Source organism: Dermacentor andersoni, chromosome 6 (assembly GCF_023375885.2).
Source record: "Dermacentor andersoni chromosome 6, qqDerAnde1_hic_scaffold, whole genome shotgun sequence".
Classification (NCBI taxonomy): domain Eukaryota; kingdom Metazoa; phylum Arthropoda; class Arachnida; order Ixodida; family Ixodidae; genus Dermacentor; species Dermacentor andersoni.
In genome coordinates this window covers 37,423,439-37,442,521 of record NC_092819.1, presented here as the reverse complement: position 1 = coordinate 37,442,521, position 19,083 = coordinate 37,423,439, and the positions used below count along the sequence as shown (strand labels likewise).

The following is a 19,083-nucleotide window of genomic DNA, read 5'->3' as shown; positions in this document are numbered from 1 at the left end:
TCCTTCGTTTTGCAGCAGGTCAGTCGATGAAATTTGGTGCCATTTCAGACACAGACTGTGCACGTTGGTGAACGAGTACGCTCCCTTAATTAACAGAACAAAAGATCAATCGAACCGAAGTACAAAAATCAATTTCCAGTACTGCTGACCACAGTTTTCTACAAAATCATCTCCAACAAGTAGCGAACTGGTGCAACACCAGGCTGATGTTGCTTAGCTCAAGTAAGCGTAAAGTTATGTCGTGTTGCAGTAGGCAGCCCATTTACGAATTTTCCTACCACATTAATGACAGTCGTCTATCGCACGTCTTATCTAGTACCTAGTAGTTATTTATTGTATCACCGAACCTTTCTTGCTCTTCTCACGCCAACACAGTCTGCGCTAGTAGTTGCAGATCATTAGGATACCTACGCCGTAACTTGGGCAACTGCCCGAATGACGTTCGCAAATTGACTTTTGAAATACTCGTCCGTCCATAGTTTGAGTATGCAGCTCCTATCTGGTCACCCTGCCACAATTATCTAATTACATATCAAGAATATGCACAGAACAGGCCCGCTCGTTTCGTTTCGATAACGTTTCCATTCGTTTAACATAACAGACTAAAACGAAGGCTATGTTTACATTGTCTGATTTTCTACTTTACGTCTGCCTCTTCCACCTTGTACGTCACGCAGATTACACAATAATCTAAGCTTAATTCGCATCTACGGCACGACGGTGACTTTCAATGCGCCATTCGCCTCTGGAATGATCTCCGAGGTGTCACCGTCGCCGAATCTGATAAACAAAAATTTCGCCAGCATTGGACCACACACGTAACGAGGTGATTTAGATCAGTAGATTTTATTGTTTCTTCTTTGCGTGTTTCTGCAATGTTCATTAATATGCGTTGGTAAACACGATACAGCCATGTGCACTGTCCGTGGGAAATTTCCTTGTCTTTTTCCATATTAGTAGTTCTCGTGCTTGCCATTTTTTAGCACGCATCTTCAGATAGTTCTTGCATATTGTATAGCAGTCTCACCTGAAATGTGTGAATTTATGCCTACAGTTTTGTCTGTATATTTATTGATGCCTTTATTCTTACATGCAGTTTGTTCTAGGTTTGTTTGTTTTTGTTTTGCGTTCCCAATGTATTATACCAGACCTCCTTAGCTAGCGCGTCAAACAGAGCCCTGTATGGTACTTTGAATAAGAAATTTTAAAAATGATATATGGAATCAAATGACACCATTGGCTGGTCATGTCTGAGCGCTCTGGCGCGATCTCGAAGGTGACGTTGAAACAGGGTTCGCGCCCTGCGTTCGGCTGGTTCTTCTCGATCGCTCTCCTCTATCTTCGAGCGCTCTGAAGCGCTCCGAGCCCTGTCCTCTGAGCAGTCGTCGAGATTGAACCGTTCCCCGCAACGTCATCACACCACAGCGTCGCTGATGTTGGCGACGGTCCAGCGTAACCTACGCAACCTAGGCCACTGCAGGCTGGCGTCTCAACGAGCGGTCGTTCCACGCTGCGTTCGCCGGTTTTCCCGGCAGCGCCGAGAGCTCTGGATAGGCGAAACGTGGAGACGTCGGCAGTAGTCACGTGGTTTCGTATCTGGCATTGACTGCTCGGAGAGCGAGTCACACGTTGGGCTTGCGCGCTCGTCCTCCACCGCTGATTTCGGAGAACGCCGGATCTGCCCGACGCTACTTCGGGGGATGGAGGCGACCAGTCGAAGATACCGACAGTGTACCTGCAGCCATCTCTACTACACCTCCAGATGTGCTGGTTGCCAGCTGTGTTGTATGCAGAGTTACGCAACGAAACGGCAAGTGCTATCTAATTATCTTCAGTCCAACAAATGTACGCCTTCAGGGCCAGTTTAGCACTTTATAGCAAACGAAATAATTTCTTCGAGTCTTTCTGCCGTTTTAAAGCGAGTTTTCACAGGAGCCGACTACTCGGTCATCAGCTGATTCTTCGCCGCCAAGAAATTGAACAAAGTTGGCGTTGCATTCCCAAAATGCACTGCTCAACTTACATGCTTTCACGTTACTAAGCCTTAAGTCTTCTTTTGAGTAGTCGGGACAGCGTGAAGGGGGCGTTCTTAAATTGGGGACGTTGGCCTAAAATTGGGGACGTTGAAGGGGACGTTGGCCTAAAATTGGTTGCAGATAGACTGCAGCACACCAGTCACGCTTCCTTCTTGATCGACGCGTCGTTGTGCGAGATCCTCTTCGCAGCTGCCGTGATGTGCTATAAGCGCGGTGAGCACGCCCAGCAGACTGCGAGTTAATTACAGCGTACTAAGTACAGCACTTCCAGCAGCGCATCTTAATTAGACCGCGACAGAGATCCGTTCCTTTCTATGCGGCCGTACTGTAATATACTCTCTCGCTTATCTTCAACTCTGATATTTCTTTGCCGCGACAACTTGCGCGCTCGCCGACCGGCTTTTATCAGTTTCCCATATTCTCATACGCTACTTTTTGGCGCTCCATGACGTGAAACCTTACTGCGCCTTGGAAATGAACACGTCTCGACGGGAATTATCTCTGCGCCATTCTCTTTCTTCGTTTCCAATCTTTTCTTATCGTCGGTAAACGCCGAGCGTTGCCGATACCTGGCGCGTTGGCCCAGCGATGTGCGAGCCAAAGGCGAAAAGAATGAATAGATGTGATGGATTTCTTCTTTTTTTTTTTGTGGTCAGGATGTTAGACACACGTATTTTCTCACATGCAATATAGAGAGCAGCACTTTTTGTTGATACAAGAGGCTGTTACACACGTGTGCGGTGCTCACCGATTGAAAGGGGATATCGGGAGCACATGGCGGGATGAGCTTTTCAGCGCCACCGGCGAGCGCTATACAGGTGATCGCTGGGGGTACAAAGTGCAATCGAAATGCCTCACACAGGCTCTCGTTCTGATGTGACACAAAAATTCATCAAACTCTGTGTTCCCAGTGGCCACAGGTGGCGCAAAAAAACATAACAAATAAAGGCTGGCAGCCACGCACTCCGAGTATCGTGCTTCAATCGCGGGGCACTGTACATCAGACAGATAACAGCGCTTGATACAATTCCTGTTAAACGTGCTGCATGGAAAATAAGCAAGATTACATCTCGTAGCCGACATAGCCAACATCTCGTAGCCGACATATCGTAGCCGACGTAGCCGACACAAAAACGATTCACATAAAGGAATTATTAACGGCTGGCGATTCCTCCACCTGGGCGTATCTTGCAGCGTCGTAGGGACATGTCACAAGAGGTCCAGTCAACGAGCGCATTTTAAGGATGCAAGAAACAGATGCGAAGTTTCTTTACGAGATGTACGGGAAACGAGGTATTGCAAGCCAACATGTGGGCATCCTTTGTTTAGGATAGGCACTCTTTAAGCGCAGGTCACCTATACGATATGCGATTCCCGATTCGTAGGCGCCCACCTAAGAAATGTGACGTGTTTACCATGGCTGCGCAGATTTTTATATTTTTGTGGTAGATTGCTTCATTTATCACAAAAATAGCAATATATCTTAACCCGCAGCGCGGCTTTCAAGCAGACGCCTGGAGCATCTTTATTTACGCCGAGGCACACCGCCAGGTATAGCGTGACTAGAGTCGAAAGTGCGGCTGCCAGATTAAAGTACACCACCTACTCTTTTCTTCCTTAGACACCTGCCCGAACTGAGACCGAAAGTGCTTGAACTCTTAGGGTACTTGTCTCCGTTGTAGTATGTCGCCGTAGTACTACGGAGTATCCAGGCTTCTGCGCTGGGCTGTACTGAGGTCCACGTTCGTTCGGTCTGGCTTTGATAACACACACACTCACTCACGCACGCACGCACGCACGCACGCACGCACGCACGCACGCACGCACACACGCACACACACACACACACACACACACACACACACACACACACACACACACACACACACACACACACACACACACACACACACACACGTCTCGGCCATTAATAGGTCAATCTAAATTAAGCTGTGTGTAAACGAAAACGGGCTGCAATGGTTGGCGTTATGCTAGCCGGAAGATTGTCTCTACATTTGACGGTGTTGTGCAATTGACTATACAGTATAGAGTTGGCGCTTAGCAAAGGGACGCCAAATAATCACGAAGCATTTTCGTGGGTGCCCATACCTTTGTGTGCTTAGCGATGCCACTTGTTTTAGGTTATAGTATACTTAAAGCGCGACGCTGTGAAAGATATGGCTTCGCGTGTAGGCAAATCTTTATTTAAGTGGATTATCATTCAGCAATTACTCCGTCAAGTCCTCTTCAGGATTCTTGTGAAAGTTTTCAGTAGCATACGGTGCTAAAGTTGCCCTGGCGCTAGTCACCTCAATTCCAACATCGTGAAAGATAACTTTGCCATATAGTAACAAAATAATCGCTCAGCAAGCGCTGACAGCTGGTATTCTAAGTCATCACAAGTAAAAAGTTGAGTTCAGGTCTCCGAGGACCGAGTAGGTTAAATGTCACTATGTGGAAATGTCGCATACCCTTCTGGAGGATTGGCCAAGAATAGAGTGGTCCGAAAGAATAAACCAGAATACATAAAATGGAAAACACGTTAACCACTAGTTGAGGTCAAATAGCAAAAAGGAACCAGTGCTCTGCGTTCTTCTTTCAAATTGAATCTGTTCTTGTCACGGGCTCATTAGTCTTGCCTCAACTAAAGTGAAAACTATGCCAGCAAGCCCATAAGCTGCGCGGAGTGAACAATTATCCATCGCTCATACCGAAACAGGAACAGCCAGATCAGACGAGAAAGCAAGATACCGTATTTGCTTGTGTAAGGCACGCCCTTGTGAGAGGATAGCGCCCAACAGAAAATGCAGAACAGCGCCAGAACAGCTAATGCACCCGCACGTCGGAATTTATTTTTCTTGTTTTCGGACAAACGTTGGGTGAGGTAACACAGCGCGTGGAGGCATGTAGTGCTTTTTCACCACCAGCTAGGGTCTTTAAATATTTTGACTGTGGCCAGCTTGGTGTCACTTTTACAATAAAGTTCTTTTCTTTCCGCATCAAAAGGTAAGATAGTTTTGCGTGTGACCACTGCGGCAGCGAGGAAACTATTGAACAAGTTCTCGGCCTTTGTCCCCCATACAGCGCAGCCCGGCAGTCACTCGTGACCACGTTGGCCCGTCTTGAAGACCGGCCGCTTTCGTAGAAGATCTGTCCTGGAACGCCGGCCTGTGCTGTCGTCACACAGTAAGTCGGCCAAGGCACTCTTGAAATTTTTGCGTTCGAGTGGCCTATTAGAGAGACTATGGCTCTCACAAACTTTCCCAACCTCCTCTATTTATTTTACATGCATTTGCTTTTTTTGTCTCCGCTTTTTCTTTTCCGTCTTTTATTTCCCATTCCCTATCCCAAGTGCAGGGTAGCAAAACGGGATCTGTTCCGGTTAACCTCCCTGCATTTCCCACCCCGTTTATCACTGTCTCTCTTGGAGGGGTAAACTGTGCATTATTCACAGGATGTTGGGATTCCGCGTCTCACAATCCTGGCTAGCTTTCTGAGGATTTTCCAGGGCACGTGCTATACGAAAAAGGTTTTGCAGGTGTGTGCTATTGAGAGGCCTGCAATAAAATATAGAAAATATACGGTGCCCGTGACCCACCGACTTATTGCTTCGTGAACTTTTCTAGGCATTATACAGAGAATTTGCGACCACGAAGTCTTATCATACATTCTCCACAGTTTACTATTCAACGTTTTTTTTATTTGTCACCCTGTTTGGAGCCATGGCCACACACACGTGGCAGTCAGACGCGAACAGCGGTAACGAGAGCTGCCTACTCTTCTTCCCAGATGCATCTATTAAGTAGCCACCGAGCTGCTGTGTTGCGCCTTACTGTCTTTCACTCACGCCTTTGTGTCAAGGCTGTTTCACATGCTGCGACTGGAACGACGAAAATCGGTGCAGTCGCACGCGTCGCAATGGGATTCTTAGAGGGCTCATTTCACATGATTGCGATTTCAACAATGCGACTGGTGCGGCGCCCAGGGCTGCTTACTGCCAGGTTTCGTGACACACGCTGCATAATTCTTTTGTTGTAATGAATAAAACGGTTACATTATAATATTATTGACTCTTCTTGATTAGAAGCACATAATATGTACGTTTACTAATTTAAAAACGTTAGTTAAGATTTGTCTTGGAGTGCGTGACGGCGGTTTCTGTAGTTCAGTGCGACATGGCGCACGTAAACAGCTGTTAGCAGGTGGTTCAGCGCTGTGTGTTGTCTCATCTGCCTTCTATGACCATTTCGTTCTGCCTGCGCTACAACACTCTACAAGATGACCTATCGACACGTTCGTATAGCTATCCTCACCGCATATGCAGTATTCGGAATTAGGCTGCCACGAAGTCGTTGTGTCAGCCCAACAAGATCCTCGCGCTGCCCGTGCTCGGCGTCAGCTTCTGGATAAATGATGCGTGTATATTGCCCGTGATTGCGTATGTGTGGTGCCTGCTCCTAGCCATATTCTTACGCCAAACGAAACAAGAGGCACCAACCCCAAAGCCCGCGTGTGCCCCTGAACGAAGCCTCAAATGATTTGTGTGATTAAGACGTGGAATGAAAATTGTGTTGTGAAATTCAACCTTAGCGCTAGCCTGGTTCGTCCATCGCCGTGCTTGCGCTGCGAATATATATATGGGAGCCTTCTAAATATTTCTAAAGGCGCAAAAGCCGTCGCATCAAATGTTTCGAGCAGTTACCGTCACTTTTGTAGAAACCTGTAAGTTGTAACATAGCATTCTAAAGGACACGCTTCTCGTCCACTTTGTTGTCCTGTGTCTCGCGCTGGTAGTATACTCGGAACTTTTCAGAAGAAGACCATATCAATACGTGCTATTCATAATGCAGGATCGAAGGCCCACGGCAGGCGCACTTGCCGCAGAATTTTTCAGTTTTCTGCTCAGCCTCGCACGCCGCTCACGGTTAGCCTGTATTATGGAAATAAATATTATTATTATATTATTAATGTTATTAAATATTCGTTTCTTTGCTGTAATTTTAGCAATCATCCAGATTTCTTAAGCTAGTCATGCATTTAACCTTTATTAGATCAACATTGTTACGACATGCTTATGGGAGTCATTTCAAACCAGATTGCTCAGCCAGAGAAAGTACAAATGCAAGTCTCAATGTTTATTCCAATTTGGATTTCCTAAACAGATTATATTGGCAGAATTTTATGCCTGCTTTCATTTCCTGCAATACAATGTTCAGAGCTGGAAAAACTGATTCCTTTTCTTGCTGTCGAAAGGCTGCTTCAATGTCGATAGCAAGCTATAATTATTCATTTCGAAAGTGTTAAGCAATGATTATATCTCTAAGCTCATCAATGCGCTTTTGTTCCACGAACACAATTATGTTTTCTTTCTCCCTCTCATTGACAGCCATGGAATGAAACTGTTCACTTTCATAAGTATCAGGATGCAAACATTCTGGAGTTTGTCCTGAGCATTTGTCTGCATCCTATAGTGTGCATGTTTGTATAAAGTTCTGGTGTTACAATCGCAGTGATCTACGCACATTGTTATAATGCAACAAGCAAATTTATTTAACTTTGTTTTCAAATCTACAATGTGCCCATGCAGTAACGACTACAATAATAAGTACCAAAAAAAAACTATTGGAATCTATGCGAAGTGAAGTTTTTGTCAAGTGGTCAATTAAATGTTGGTAAAGTAACTGCGATATATACAATTTGTCTTATTTTCAACAATCCAACATGTCATCTTTTGCAAGGTTTGCTCATGCACTGCATAGGTCATAACCTTAATGCCATGTAATCTTTATGCATTATACTGTTCACAAACTATACCAAAACGGAAACGGCAGTTAATGTAGACGCACGCTGCGAAACATCAACACAGTGACGTTTGTTGAGCAAGGAATGGTGCGAGGTGTATGCAGACGAATGAATGACGTGTTTATGTACTTATTTATTTATATATCTCGCAGCCTGCAAGGTTCGAGTATTATGCGAGGGGGAATAAAAAAGTTGTTACAAAAGGAAGAAGGGCACAACATTAAGAAAAAAGACAGCAAAAAAGCAGTACCAATTCATTGCACCAACTAGCCCAACGTGTTTTACTGGCACAACATTATACAAGACTTAACAAAGAATAACAGAAAAAATTACAACCTATGCACACTGTACACATGGTAAACCAGCGAAGCTGAAATGTGCAGCCCCGGTGTTTATCACTGGGTTAATTCCAATGGTTTATTCAAGTCTTTCTATATCATTGGTTATGTCTGTGTTTCTTAATAAGGTTATGAACACGTTTGGCTTGGCTTTATCACATTCTTCATTTGGAATGCCGCACATCGCACTTTGCAAGATAACCATCATGGAAAGTGCAATGAGTGGTTCATTGTGGTAATGCAGCGGATCCATCAAAGTCTTTCTTAATTATGTTACGCATTTGGGTTTTGCAATGCGTTAATCATAACGTTTATGACTCGGTTATGCACTGTAGTTCCCAAGTGACACACCGGGGATGCACATTTCATTTAATTAAATACAGAGACACATTTTTGAACCTATTCGGAAGTCGAAGAGAGACTGCTGCACGCGCGCTCTACTGCTAGAGAGAAACGACGTCACTATCGGTCTATCCAATGGCCCACTACACCTTTGCCGCGAGATAATAATGACATCACGATCTTGCCTTAACCTCGTCCCCCTCGGCGTCCCTTCCCTGCAATAATATGTAGATAAATGTATGCTTGAAATGCATCAGCATTTCTCTGTCGACCCAACAAGAAATTTCTCCGTCCCTCATGCAAGACGAATGCAATGGCTCACACCCCCCCCTAAACAACGGCTCATAGCCCTACACTAAGGGTTTTTGGGATCGGACCATGAGTGTTTTGCCTAGGCATATACAGCTTCACTGTAAAAAGAATGAACGCCTTTCTGCTAGAGACCAAGGCGTACTAACAAATGAAAGTTTATTGAACATGCCGAGTAAATGCTGGTTGACAAGCAATAAATCGAAGTTACACAAAAAGCAGAAGCAAAAACTGATGTGTGTCCATACAGATCCCAACAGAGAATGCATCCATCTCTGAAAGTGTAACAGAGGCCATGCTGACAAGATTCTCCCAGTGTATTTGCATCTACAGCATCCATAATTTCTCTAGGCAGCGGATCTCCACAGAATGCTAGCTTCTTCCTCTACAATGCACTCTCCACATCTGAGCGTGCATAGTAGAGGAAGAAGCTTGCATTCCGTGCAGATCGACTGCCTAGAGAAATTACGGAACCTGTTAATCTAAAAACGCTGGGAGAATCTTGTCAGCACGGCCTCCGTTAGAAATGGATGCATTTCCTGTCAGGAAACGCACATGAATTTTTGCTTCTCCTTTTTGTGTATGTTCGGTCTATTGCTTGTCAGCGAGCATCTACTCGGTGTGTAAATTAAACTTTTGGTTGTTAGATCATCTCGGTTTTCTTGTTCGTCGTATGTGTTCTCTGGTGCAGTTTGCAGCCAGGCTATTCCTTACTTTTTTTAGATTGCATCAAGTCACTTTAGTGGCCCTTATGATGCTTCTGTGTACCTTATAAAATCTTTTATTTGGCCAATGTAGCAAGAATGTATGGTGTGAAGCAGTAAGAACAGGGTACGCTAACTTCTAAATAAAGGGTTTATTGTGAAAATGCAGAGGTTTATAAAGGTTACCAGAAAGTAGTACAGCAATAACACCTGATAAAAACTAGTGCTTGATGAACCCAATCATAAAAACTGGAAAGGCTGAAAATACACATGAATATACAAGTTCAGGGAAAAATAACATTGTGATCACCAAGTGCGCATGTAGCTACCTTCCCAGAAACTATTTTTTTTCCAATGCCATGGAACTGGAACAGTGTGCTTGCATAAGCAAGCTGTCAGCCTGTTTATTGGAATAAGAACAGTGTTTCTTGAAAGGTGCTGGCATGCAGGACTGGCAATTATAATGATTTTTTCCTGCACTTGGAATTCTTCTGTATTTTCTTTCTGTAGCATTTTTATTTATGTTTGGCTGCATCAAACACAAATTTTTACCTAGCCTTCAGGGATGTCTTTTTTTTTAATTTGTATAACTCGACACATTTTTGCAATGAACCTTAGTTGAAAGTTGATTCTCATCCATCTTTTGCGTCATCCTTTTGATACTGCTTCATGCTATGCACCTTTGCAACATTTGTGTGTGCGTGTGCATGCATGTGCACGCACCGATTTGGATGTGAAATCGGGCCCTTGGGCGGAGGTATCTTCCTTTTCCTGTGCAGCCTCATGAATTCGTTAACTATAGTGCAACAGGAATACGATGGACAAGAATGAAGGGAACACAAAGAGTGCTTCGCTGTTGTCCGTTCTCTATCTGCTGCGCTTTAGTTAATAATGAGTAAACACAAATTCATCCAGTTTTCAGTTATTATGTCGGGCTTATAAGCCCGCTTGTGTCCTGGAACATCTGCATGGCTATGTATCCTGTAATTTAATTTCTGGCCATGTGCTTACAAGTCACGTGTCAACCTCCTGATTTTCCTGACAATCTTGTGTGATGTGCTGGCCCAGACAGTTTCTGGTGAATACATGTAGGGTGTTGTGCAGGGTGTAATCTGCACTACAAGTGCTGCTTTGATTGCTTTCAGTTCAGCTTTTCTAGGTGTAGGATGACCTGGAATGGTACACACTTATAGGGGGTTTAGTTTTATGTAGTGTCATACTACTATTAGACTGCTATTGCCACATCAGTGTACTATGTGTGCCTAATGTTTGCTTGCATATTCATGATTAGCAATCTCCTCTGTGTGTTTGGCAGTAGCATAGTCTCCTGGCCTAATTGTTTGCCCCCATATTTCACGGTATGGGCCTGTTGTGTTTCAAGTTCAGGTGCTTCCGAGGTTGTTTCTGAAAGGAGGGGTAGCATCTTATATGCAAGCTGGCATAGTATCTTGGAACCAGGTTCTGAGCTCTTGAGGCAAAGAACTTGTGCTGCAGGCTGCAACTTTACTCTGTCTAGGTGCTTGTTCGTTTGCTCTTTCTCATATAGGCCTTCAAGCATGGTAAAGTCGGAAATACCTGTTGTTACCCGATGCCAGTATTCGATGAGTTATCTTTTTTGTGGGCTGCTGGCAATTCATACCGTACCATACCTTGGACACAAGCAAAGCATCTGCGATTTTCCATAGTATCCTCTTGTCCACCCCCCATGATTTCAAGATCATTCTTTTCGCCAGGTGTAGAATTTGCGTCCAGGCATGGCATAATTTTTTCAGCCACATGCTGACTCTGCTGTCATGGTCTTACACTAGCTGAGGATTTATGGATGTTGTCTTGCGGGTATGTTTCTCCAGCTATTGGGAACACAATGTGCAATCTGGAGTAGTTCTTGATTCTAGTCTCCTTTCCGACGTCGATGTAAGCCGACTTGTTAGAAAGAGAGAGGCCAGAGTGGCCAAGAAAGTCTGCAGTGTTGTCGAGGTCTTGTTGCATCATTCTTGATTTCTGTATAAGATAGCTTTCCCTTTGACTGTAATACACCATAGGCTGTAGTGTTTGTTGCAGTATGCCTGTGTTGTTGGTGAGGGTGGGCCAAATGTACCTCCAACTGTCACCTGGAATTTTCTGTCTTTCAGAAAGTTACTGTTTAAGTGCTCTACCAGAAATGTTTTTGCTCATCGTTCCTCTTTTTAGAGTAGCATGAGGTACTGCTGTTAAAATCCTCTTCACTCTCATCATTCTTCCATAAGCGGTATTACACAATGTCCTGCAATAATGTTTCTGCTGCTTATGGCCCACTCATATCTGCCAGAAGGGACAACTCTTGAAAAAGTTTTTTTTTGTGCTATGTGTGCGACGTAGTGTGAGCATTCATGCCTTGTCATTTATACATCTCTAGAACCAAATTCCTGACAGAGTACTTGCTATAACTGATTATGCTTATTTGTGCAGTGCTGTTGAACAATACATATTGATGCAATGAATATTTACACACTTGAATTATCACGAAAGATGGTTGTTTTACAATTCTGCTCTTTGCTTTCTATTGGTGTTAGATTTTGCATAAGCATGCCCCCCTATGCAATAGTATTTTGAAGTTTAAGGGTTCAATAAAAGGGGATGAACTGAATCTAAGTGCAAGAGCTTTTTTTTTTACCTATGACTCCCATCGAAATGCGACTTCCATGGCTGGCAAATCAACTCCTCGCCTTGTGTTAGCAGCAGAACGCTATAGTCGCAGTTGCAGGTGAATAAATTGAAGAACAATATTTCTGTCTATAGATATTTTTTCTTGCATGCATGCAAGTAAAATTTGGAATAAGTTTGCTATTGCAAAACAGCCCAGTTTGTGGTCCTTTATTGAATATATATATATATATATATATATATATATATATATATATATATATAGCTTTATAGTTGAAATGTAGAAATTTGTTGTAAAATCCTCGGGTGATATATTCTTGGAAGTAGCATGGTATTTCATTACTTATAAAGAGTAATCACAGCAGATATCGTTATATGGGTTTACACACTAATATATGTGATCACGAACTTATTGGAAACATGTAAGGCATGAATGTTTCTGCACACTTGATCAGCTGTGAACGTGCAAGAACTGCTTGTACTGGCTGACTTCACTGCACAGTTTTGATGTACTTTTCTTCATCTTGTTGTTTTATACTGTTTTATCCCCACAAGAACAGGCCGTTTGCCTGCCTTTCGCATTGTTGTATGAGTTTTACATGACGGTGCAGAACGGTACGTTGTCACTGTGCCACTATAGCAAGCAAATAATTTACTTAATCTACTAGCTGTAGAGTGTACTTCTCAAAGCAAGTGATAATACTGTTACGTTTCGCCTACGACGCGCGGTATAGCCGGCGCGGATGCAACGGACGCCGGGGCTTCGTTTGAAGCGGCGGACATTTTGGCCCGTTCAGCGCTGCCGCAACGCCTCCCGCCAAGCACGTCCAGGCATGTTTTGATGCCACGTGTCTTCGTGTGTGCGTGTGCGTGTGTGTGTGCATGTTGGTGCCCACGCTTGTCAAAGCGCGGCAGCCGGGGAGAGGAGCTCCCCAACTCTGAAGCGAGAAGGTCTGACCGGCGCCGGCCCGGCGGATGCGTCACTTCTCGTCTCAACGTGTCCGTGCGTCGCCGTCACGTGCGCCTCATCCCGAGCCGTTTCTTCTTGCCCTCGACTCCGACCGCCGTATTCAGAAACCAACCTCACCCTTATCTTTGGTGTTCCTTACCTTTTCGGCTCCTTAACGCGTTTCAAGAACAGACCTTGCCCTCAGCGGCCCCCTTAAGCCCAACTTAAGTTCGCGACGGGGGAGCCTCCTTAAGGTAGCATCTGAGGTGCCTTAACGGCTCCTTATCCATTCCAACATGGTGGCGCGCTACGACGACAGCTTCAACCAGTCCATCGATTTTGTGAACCGTGCGGAAGAAATCGAGGACAACGAAGCCTACAGTTTTGTGCAGCCGTTGCAGCGGAACCTTAGAGATCGCCAGAATCCCATGGAGGTGTTCAATGATCAGGAGTTTTTAGCGAGATACCGTTTCTCCAAGGCAGCTCTGCTCGAGCTGCTGTCCATGTTGCCGCTGCATCAGAACACGGACGGATGTGGTTGCCCTGTGCCGCCGCTGTTGCAACTGCTCGTGCCACTTCGTTTTTACGGCGCGTGAACTTTTCAGGTTGTGTCAGGAGACCTGGTTAACGTGTCACAGCCAACTGTTTCCCGTGTTGTCACGCGGGTGTCTACAATGATTGCCGGAACATTGTTCCCTGCGCTTGTCAAGTTCCCAGACGCGGGGAAAATGCACGAAGTTATGCACCAGTTTTATAAGAAGGCGAAGTTTCCCAGGGTAAGTGGTTGCATTGATTGCACCCACGTGCGTATCAAAAGTCCAGGCGGAAACGACGCCGAAGTATTCAGAAACAGGAAGGGATATTTCTCATTCAATGTGCAGGTAAGTGAAATACGCGCTATAGTTTTAGAAGTCTTTACAGCATGGTCTTGCCTTGTTTTTAGCCCAATTCAGGTTGAGCGAACAGGGCAAAAAGAAAAAAAAGAAAAAAACAAGAGGCCAAGACGAGAGTGTCTCTCTCTCATTTTTTTCTATTTACTCACCCAGAGTTGCGCAAAAAACGTGTCTCTGTCGCTTTTTTTCCCGTTTACTCAGCCAGACTTGCGCTAAAGATTCTTCCAGACAGAAGTACGGCCAATACAGTAATGCGCTCCCGTCGCTAACGCTTGTCAAGGCTGCATTTCCCCTATGGTAGTGGTTACCGTTGTTGTGCTTTTTACCCTACGTCGGCCTCCCATTACAATGGTAATAAACGCAGCAGGGAATAAACAAAAATGTGCGTGACTTCGCGAGTGTATCAGGTTGCGAGCTCCATAAAGCTAAATATCTGCTTCACTCAATTTGCTCTAACAGAAATTTATAGTAATCCATTATTGTTAAAATACGAGATTTAAGACGCACTTGACCGCTATTGTAACAAGGACATTGCTGGTACTCTTCATATAAACTTGAAAAATTATCTGCAGGTAATAAAGAGCAGTTGCAAAAAAATCATGTTCATTCTTTTTTTGGCGTGTTTGCAGGCTATCACAGGACCTCAACTTGAATTCTTTGATTTGGTTGCAAGCTGGCCGGGCTCAGCACACGACAGAAGAATTTTGGCAAGAGCAGTGCAAGAGCTCGATATGAAGAGGGGACTATACCTGGCGTACTCCTTGGAGACATGGGGTATGCTTGCCGACCATACCTCATGACACCAATAAAAAATCCTGGAAGCACAGACAGCCCAGAGTACAGGTGTGTATGACTGCATGATGACAGTAACATAGAGCAATACACGAAAATATGCAACATCTTTTTATTCAGGTATAAGAAGTCTCAAATCCGGACACGGAACACCGTCGAAAGGGCTTTCGGCATCTGGAAAAGAAGATTCCCATGCCTTGATATGAAATTACAAATAGAAACGAAAACATCTGCCATTGTCGTCACGGCGTGTGCAGCTCTACACAACTTTGGCCGGAACCGTCAAAGTGATGAACTGCCTCCTGACCCATGCAACATTCAGCAAACCTCCCCAGCTTCACAAGCTCAAGGACCACAGCTCGTTGACTCAGCGAGTGGCTTCAGAACACGAGCACGTATTATTCAGCAATATTTTTCCTAAAATGTTGCAGAGCAAAACACAATGCATATACAAAATAAAAGATTTTGTCCCATTTTATTCACTGCCTTTTTTCACTGCAGCTATTTTCAGCTGGAGAAGCTCCAGCTTCGCTTTCGTGGTCGCACACTCCAGCTCGTGTAGCTGCTCCGATTGCTTCATGTGAAGCGCATGTTCCGCAAGCATTAGTTTCACCTTTAGTACGTGCTCCCGCTTCTTCCGCTTGCTGTCCTCTTCAACGCCTTGAATACGGGCACTGAGCTCTTCTTCAAGGGCTGCCCTCTTCGTTGCAAGCATTCTGCGTTGTACAACAGAAATCGAGCCTCGCGGGGTAGCCTCTGACGGTGCAGACGGTAATGCGGAAGGCAGCTGCGGGGCAACTGGCTGCGGGTCGACTGGTCCTGCTGTCATCTCAGCTGTGGCTGCTCTATTTTGTGTGTCCTGGCTGCTGTCATCAACAGGGCTTGCTGGCGAATCCCACTGATATAAGTTATCTGCGAAGACATTTGCAACTGTTAGCTTTTAACACAACATATGATAACAATATGCATGAAGACTGACTGTGTGAACACATAAATTTTGCTTCCAATTATCCGAGTGAGCAACTACAAGCACTTGCGACACTATACCTTGTCTGGTATACAATATCAAGGACTGGGCTGAATTAGTGAATATGTATGTGCTTCATGAAATGCAATAAATTATTAATGTTACAGCCCATTTAGTTTAGCTGGCTTTTTCTCCTTTTGGATTTTTACTCGCACAATGGCAATCAGTGGAAGCAGTTCACTGTCTACCCCTGTTGAAATCTTTAAAGCACACAGCAGGAATGGGGGCATACTCCTGGGGTGTTTTAAAAGCTGGCTCTTTTGCTAACTATCTGATAGGCAACGTTGGCTGGTGGCATTGATACTGCTTTGCTCAGGGCACTGCTGCCAACAATAGTGCACCCATTTGTTGACTCGAATACAGTGCCTCGATGTATGACGCCCTGCAACTAGTCACAGCTCTGTTTTCTACGGGGACTTGCACAGTGCAGAGCAAGTAGCACATGCACTATACTAGTGGCAGACTTATGTGCATTTCAAGTACAAGCCTCATGATTTTCACTGCACTAATGAACAGAAGTTACCAGCAGGGAGCAATCATTGTCAACACGTCAAATGTTTGGACAGTGCACATACAAGTGTTGTGAGCCACTTGTTTGGCTAAATGTAAACACTAAATGTTCAAGCTGTAAATGTTTACAGGGTTTCCTCTCTGAATGAGAGATTTTGGTGCAACTCCTTTGCTCATCTGGACTCGCCCAGTACGATCAAGCACTTGCTTCCAAAAAGCTGCCTTCGCAATTCGCATACCACCGGACTGTTCCAGCGACTCCACTTGCATCGGTTGGAGCAGCGAGACGACACTCGGGGTGACTTGCGATCCAACAGTAAACACGTGGCGCCCACGGTCACTGTCGAACGGGTTGTGCACCCGCGTCGACATATGCGATGCGGCAGCTCCAACTCGCTCCAACTCGTCCGTCAGTTGGCTCGCTGGTGCACTGCAACCTCCTGAAAAGACACCACGACGTTGATTATGGGCCAATCATTTCTGAATTAACTGCACACGGCTAGCGTCGTGCTAAGCGTGAACATGCTTTAATCATTACTTTTGCGATATTTGCGTGAATGGCAGTGGACTCGTCACCGTCTACGGGCAGCAGCTAATTTGGCGACGGCCAGTGTGGACTCGAGCTCGCGTTTATGTAAAGACGCGCTTGGTACACGCCGTTAAGCCACGGCCACGCGAGCACGCTATAAAAGTACGTGCTTGCGTTCGAGAGCGCGACATCTACAACAATAGAAATGATAAGTCTCGAAGCAAGGTGCGAACAATCACATGCCACATTTCACCGAAGCAACTTATTCTGGCACGGCGACAGAGCTGACGCGGCTAAGCCGCTTTAGGCATACACCAAGGAGCCTCAATATCAGCAAAATGTAGCTTTACTCAAGCAAAAGTAGCGAGTAGCGAAAACGGAACAGAGAGAACACGAGCTCACTTGTCGTAAACACTTCCTTCATGTCATCGGCCTTCCCTTTCCTTCACTTTTCTTTTAGATTATCCCAACATTTGCGCAGTTGGGGTTCGGTGCGAAATCGAACATTGGGCCGGCAGTTGTATTCGTCCGTGATCTCCTTCCACGTCTTTTTTTTTTTTTTTTTTGTCCAAGGACACCCCGTCCATCCGTTTGTTTTCGACGAGGTCCTTGTACTTGCTTACCAGATCGATAAGGACGCTTCGCTCTTCCTCGCTAAAATTTATTCTTTTTTCCCCTCCATTAGAATTTTTCTTGTTAAGAAATTATTATTACACAAAAATAGACAACACAAGAAAGAAAAACACGAAAAGAAAAAGTCCAAACAATAAAAAGCTCCGACCGGCTTCGCGAAGTAAACACACAAAAAAAGGGACAACGTGAAAAGCAGCAAGCATACTTAAGCATGTTGTTGTGACGGCACGCCGGCAACGCTGCATAGTGGCCAGCCGAAAACAAAGTTGAGTCAACAACGGGCAAACTTTCTGCCTAAAGTTGGCGGTGCTTGCTTGTAGGAGTGCTGGGGCTCAGTTTTATTAGCATTTTATTGCAGGAATAAATTTTACGTATACGCACAGAAGATTAAAGCGCAAAAATGTGCATAGCCTCACCCCCATGTCACACACTTATTCAGATAAGGGCGCCTTTCGGAAGGTGGCCTTAAAATGTCGTAAGGTGGGTTTTTGAAGGGCGCTTTAACCTTTCCTCACACTTTAACTTAAGTTCTCCTTACGAAAGGCCACCTTTACGAGTAAGGAAAGGAGCGTTAGTGAATACGGCGGCGAGAGTATTAAAGCAGCTGCCCCCGGACGCCAAGAGAGAGGCTCCGATTTCGTCCGTCGAGTAACGTGGTCTCCCGTCTCTCCACTTCGGTCGACCTGAACGGCCGCTCTTTTGCGATGCTAGAATAAACAAGTTGTTCTGTAAGCAGTCGACTCATCCTTTGCCAGGACCTTCGGATGCTTCCAGCTGTGCCCCAGGCCGCCAGGCCAACGCTACCCTTGGGGATTGCGACCCATTTGCAACAATACAGATGCAGTAAGGATACAAAGTTCGCAACATAGACAATGTTTACTGGTTTCTGTGCAAGAAAAAAAATTCTCCAGAGAAAAGTTGCAACTTAACGTGCATGTAATATTTTATTCAAGCCACGGATTTAATGCTATCGTAGCAAATTCATTACGATAGCCTACACTTTTGCTCTGTCAAATTTAATAAGAGGTGAGATAAGCTTTCAAGATGCATAGGGAAATTCACGCTTGAAAACCGACAAGAAAATGCAACTGAACGGTACCGCGTTCAGCACAATGTTGACACTTCGGGTACTTTGATGTCTTGTAATTTGCCCTTACCGAGGTTGAAATCATTCAAGCTGCTCCGTAAACGCGATTTCTGCATGCTACTGAACAAAAGAAAATTGTGACGACCTCGTCGTCTGGTGGGGATCGAACACCTCCTAGTACTGACAACTCGCAAAGGCGTACGAAGCAAACGTGAAAATGCACTTCATTTGCTGCGTAGCATGTCAACAAACGCATAGCAACGGGAGAATGGAATCTGCAGTACACGTTTTTTATTCTCCCTTCCCGTACGTACCGAATTCGGCAATCCACGTATCCGCGCATTGCACTTTTGTGCGAGACGGCATTTTCTAAAACAAACCGGCGAAATAGCTCCGTGATAGCTCTCTGCGCAATTTCGACGGAAAATCGCAGCGATCGCTGCGACGGTGCGACTGTGCGGCCAACCGGTTGGTCGCAGTCGACAATCG

At 45.0% G+C, this 19,083-nt stretch overlaps 2 long non-coding RNA genes across 3 annotated transcripts; one reads left to right on the top strand and one right to left on the bottom strand.

Annotated features, from left to right (window-relative positions):
* Positions 1-1,479: 1,479 nt before the first annotated feature.
* On the top strand, positions 1,480-15,286 carry LOC129382319 (uncharacterized). 2 transcript variants are annotated; one of them, XR_011895147.1, is made up of 4 exons: positions 1,480-1,810; positions 5,121-5,222; positions 14,646-14,859; positions 14,929-15,286. It is a non-coding gene; the product is annotated as an uncharacterized lncRNA (long non-coding RNA). The 2 variants fall into 2 exon arrangements; XR_011895146.1 differs by lacking the exons at positions 1,480-1,810; positions 5,121-5,222 and adding an exon at positions 12,441-14,004.
* Positions 14,907-19,076, bottom strand: LOC126521907 (uncharacterized). The gene is made up of 2 exons (XR_011895149.1): positions 16,585-19,076; positions 14,907-15,720 (listed from the first exon to the last, which is right to left on the bottom strand). It is a non-coding gene; the product is annotated as an uncharacterized lncRNA (long non-coding RNA).
* Positions 19,077-19,083: the final 7 nt, after the last annotated feature.